We start from the raw sequence: 5,205 nt of genomic DNA, 5'->3' as shown, positions 1-5,205 counted from the left end.
GCAAATGGTTTTAATGTAAAGTTGCTCTCCGCTCTTATACGGTAGACAACTCTGCCTGTAGTATACAATTTTGAAAACTTAGACTCCTCTAGAGTGAATGGAATTGTGATCCTGTTGTGTCCCTCCTCAATCTCTGCAACTTCGCAAGTTACTGAGCATGAACATCCGGGCCGTGTCGGCAGCCGACAAGCTAGCGGCCGTCAGTTTATGTGTACTGAGACTTTTACCGAGCATTGTGTTTCTGCAGGAAGTGGCGGTGCGGCAGCTGCACATCGCCGGCTACGAGGAGGCCGTCAACGTCGGCGAGGCCGGCCGCGGCACGGCCATCCTGTGGCGGCGAGGCGTTGAGCTTCGGGACGTGCGGCGACTCCCCAGCGCCAGCGGCCGCGCCATGAGCGCGCGCCTCGGTGACGTCACGCTCGTGAACATCTACGCACCAGCTGGGACCCAAGGACGCAAGGACAGAGTAGAATTCTTTACTAGAGATCTCGCGTTGCTTCTTACAGACGTCGACAGCCAGCTCGTACTGGGTGGTGACTGGAACGCCATCCTGGAGCGGAGGGACACGACCGGGACCGCGCAGCCGTGCCCCGCGCTCCGCAACGTCGTCGAGGGCGCGCGGCTCGTGGACGCGTGGGGCAGCCTGCGGTCCGAGGAGGACGGCTTCACGTGCTTCTTGCCCTCGTGCGCCTCCCGGCTGGACAGGTGGTACGTGAGCGGCGCCGTGCGCGGGGCGCTTGGCTCCATCACGCTCCACTCTGTCCCCGTCTACGACCATCTGGCCGTCCTCCTCGAGCTGGAGCTGCATCTTCCACCGCAGTGCCGAGTTGGCAACCGACCGCGCGCCGCTGCACTACAGCCCGGACGGGCTGTGGCGTAACCTCCAGGCAGTCCACTCTGGAAGATCGACGCCGCGCTGCTCCGCCACCCAAGCTTCCTCCAGCGCTTCACCGCCTTCTAGGTTGGCTGGAGGGCGAAGCGCAAGGACTTTGGGGACGTAGTGGAGTGGTGGGAGCAGGGCAAAGTTAAATCTCGAAGTCTCTGCACCGCTCTTGGGCGGTAGCTCAGGGAGGAGGAGGAGAGTGTGCTTGCCAGGGATGGGAAACATTTAACTAAACTAGTTATTGTAACTGTAACTAGTTACAAATTTGCAGCAACTGAAACTGTAACTAGTTTCATTTTCAAACTAAATAACTGCAACTGTAACTAGTAACATTTTTTTCTGAAACTTTAACGAGTTTTAGTTAGTTATTTTTGCCCAGTAGAACTTTTAAAAAGTATGAGATTTTTTTCCTGTTAATCCACATGTGCTATCTGGAGTCTGCGGCTAGAGCTGCATTCAGAGGAATGAAGGAAAGGGGGCTGGAAAGACGGTATTGTTTCGGCTCATCTGGGGTCCGTGTAGGCCTGTGCAAGCAAGGCGGCGAGGGAGGAGGAAGACCCTTTTATTTACTGCTTGTCAGTTATACGTTTATCCGTTTCAACAGACCGATCTTCGAGATACTCTGTCATTTGTCACGGTTCACATTCGCCTGGCCTTGGCGACCTTAGGTTAGCCGCCCGCCCGCTTGTCCGGCAATAGTCGCAACACTCTGTGCCTGCTGCACAAAGAAAAGAGTGCCACCCCCTTTCCCTCACCCCTACCCGCCCGCGCCTGCCCACTGCTAGTCCCTTTTGAGATAAGTCAGACGGCGAGGAGAGGAAGGCAGAGTTTTGCGGACTTCAAATGCTGCGTAGCCGCCTATCTTGCAAACAATTTTCCAACCGGCAGAAGGGACACTTAAAAAATAATCAATGTAAAACTACGACCAATTTAACTCAAAAACTACCGGGATAACTGTAACTGTAACTAGTTACAATTTTTGGCGAAAAAAATGTAACTGTAACTGTAGTCTTTTAGAAAAAGGAACTGTAACGGAAACTAGTTACATGTTTGGCAAAACTAACTGCAACTGTAACTAGTTACATCTTAAGAGTAACTTTCCTACCCCTGGTGCTTGCCTTTGCCAGTGAATGCCTGGACGAGCTGGCTCTGCAGCGCGTGCCGGGAGCACCCGCCGACCCCCGCATCGCCACCATCAAAGATCAGATCGACGCCATCCTCGCCCGGCGTCTGCACGGCCTGGCCGCGCGCGCCAAGGTCGAGTCCTGCGAGGGGGAGGTGCCGGGCATGCACCAAGTCGCCGCCTGCATCAGAAGGAGGGTCGCAGCCAAGGTGGAGCGTCTCCAGGACGCCGACGGCAACGTTCTCACCGCGCAGCAGGACCTCGAAAGGTACGCCCACGAGCACTTTCAACAGGTCCTGGGAGCGCCGCCAAACACCCCGCCTCACCCAACCACCATCCTGGTCGAGGTGTTCGGTCCAACCATCACCGACGAGGACAACGAGGCCCTGCAGCGGCCGGTCTCCAGGGAGGAGCTTCTCGAGGCCCTCAAGCTGTCGCTGCGCGGCAGGAGCCCCGGGGAGGACGGCCTGACCGCGGAGTTTTACCTGGCAACGTGGAGCGTCCTCGGGGAGGACTTTCTTCACGTCGCGAACGCCATGCTCGGCCGCCGCAAGGTCGCCCCAAGCCACAAGGTAGGCCTGATGACTCTCATCCCGAAGGTGGCGTCCGTGGAGAGGATTGGTGACTTGCGCCCCGTCACGCTCCTCAACGTCGACGGAAAGGTATTCTCCAGGGTGGTTGCGCGGCGTCTCTGTGCATTCCAGCCAAAGCTGCTCCACCCGATGTAGGTGCGTGGCGGCGGCGGAGCACGCAACATGCACGGTGCTCTCGCGGACCTGCGCGACGCGGTCGCGGCCGTCGACCTGGTGGACAGGCAGCGCGGCAGCAAGACTGCGTCGTGCCTGGTGTCCGTAGACTTCGCGGGCGCATTCAGCAACGTGCGGCACGAGTACATCTGGGACGTCCTGCTGCAGTACGGCGTCTCGAGGGACTTCGTCCGACTTCGTCCGACTTCGTAACGGACTGTTGACGGTGGCCGTGCTGCTCGGGCGCAGGGTAAGGCAAGGGTGTCCGCTGTCGACGATTTTATTTAACATCATCATGTCTCCCCTCCTCAAGGTGCTCAGCAAGAGACTCGCCGGCCTGACTCTGCCTGACGTCACAGGCAGCGGCACCACCTACCGCCTGGCCGCGACAGCGTACGTCGACGACGCCACCGTTATCTTGGACAGCCCCAAGGAGGTCGAGGTGCTCCCCGACGTGCTGGAGCGCTTCGGTGCGTAGTCCGGCCTTCACGTCAACCCGGCCAAGGCGAAGGCCCTACCGCTCGGGTCGTGGGCGCGCACAACGCCATGGCCATTCCCCTACGTCACCGAGGTGAAGGTCCTGGGCGTGACCTTCTGCAGGACGGTGTCGCTGATGATAGCCGCCAACTGGCCTGGCAGGCTCCACGCGCTGCGGGACGCCCTCGTCGACGCAAGGCTAAGAGTGTTCAACATCTGCCAGCGGGTACAGTATTGCAATACTTACGCTCTTTCTATCTTGTGGCACACCGCACAGATCCTCCCGCTGCCCGCTGGCGTCCTCGAGGACGTGAGGAAGGCCTTGTCGGCGCTGCTCTGGGCCGGCGAGCCCCTCCGAGTAGCCTTTGACACCCTGGTGCTGCCCCCGGGCCGAGGTGATCTCGGCCTCAACGACCCCGACGCCAAGGCCAAGGTCATGCTTGTCTCACGGTGGCTAACGTCACAGCGCACGCCGGAGCCCACGCTGTCTGGCGGATGGCTGCACGTCCTCGAAGCACTGTATGGCAACGGCGAGCTGCTCCCCCCCGCCGTAAAGTACTACAAGATCCTGCGCGACCTGCGCGCCGCCGACGGCTAAATAAATTTCCCGGTTATTTCCCGGCCCGAAAACCCTCAACTTCCCGGTTTCCAGAACAACATTTCCTATATGTGAGGCCCCTCACTGTTTGCGGGTAGCGTAAAAAAAGGATTTGAGATATTGAACTGGCGGGTATGCGGAAAAGTTGTCTTTTTGGATGTAGAATCCAGTGCAATTTTTTATTTGGAGATCGGACAATATTTTCCGATCGCGCAACGAGCTCTAAGTTATGCATTAGCTCTTATGGGGAAAATCGTCTAAAACCATGAAAAAATGAAAATCAAAAATTTAGGCTTTGTACGTTATGTTTTTTGAAAATCTATTTTCAGAAATGCAATCTACGCCATAAAAGGCATCCACTGATGAGTCACACTTGATTGGCTGAGCGATTAGCGAAGCCTATTACTCCGTCGCTGGTCGAAAAAAACTTTGTCTGTCTGTCTGTGTATCTGTCCGCACGAAAACTCAAGAACAAAGTGCGCGAGCGACCTCGGACTTTTAGGGTCGTTTTGTTGGCTGAGCGATTAGCGAAGCCTATTACTCCGTCGCTGGTCGAAAAAAACTTTGTCTGTCTGTCTGTGTATCTGTCCGCACGAAAACTCAAGAACAAAGTGCGCGAGCGACCTCGGACTTTTAGGGTCGTTTTGTTGGCTGAGCGATTAGCGAAGCCCATAACTCCACTGACCGGAAAAGTTTCATTCTGTTTGTTTGTTTGTCTGTCTGTCTGTCTCTCCGCACGATAACTTTAGAAAGAATTGAGATAGCGACCCAGGATTTTCAGGGTCGTTTTGTATCATAAAAAGACAGATCGAGTTCGAAGATGAGCACTCTGGCTCAAAAATTGACTTTTTAAAAAATCAATAACCGCAGGTAACAAAATATTATTGTTTTCAAACATTTTTTTATGGTCTCCTAATGGGTAACTCGCAAAAGTAGAACCCTTTGAGGGCCCAAAATTTGACATACTGAAACCATTTCTAGGGGTTTTGTACTCTAAAATTAGGGATATGAAACTTCTGCTGTTCGGTAACGGTTTTCATTAAAAGTTCGAATTTTGACAGATTGTTATGTAAAAATTAACGTTTTAGTGATACTAGATAATCTAGGGACCCTTCAGCCCAAAATAGGGTGTGGTTCGACCCATAATGTGTGGTTTAAGGATTGTTCCCTTTTCAATTCTGTGACATGAAGCCTTTTTAACGATTTATTAGACCTTTTTGTCTTTTTCACGTTGTTTTCGCCAAGAAATGAGCCATAGCGCCAAAACGGTACAAGATAGAGCAAAACGGACGAATTTTTGGCCCAAAGGGTTCTACTTTCACGAGTTACCTCTTAGGAGCGCATAAAAAAATATTTGAAAAAATTAATATTTTGCAAC

The sequence above is a fragment of the Frankliniella occidentalis genome, unplaced genomic scaffold (genome assembly GCF_000697945.3).
Source record: "Frankliniella occidentalis isolate FOCC.00 unplaced genomic scaffold, Focc_3.1 Scaffold259, whole genome shotgun sequence".
In the NCBI taxonomy this organism is placed as follows: Eukaryota; Metazoa; Arthropoda; class Insecta; order Thysanoptera; family Thripidae; genus Frankliniella; species Frankliniella occidentalis.
This window is presented reverse-complemented; position numbering follows the sequence as displayed.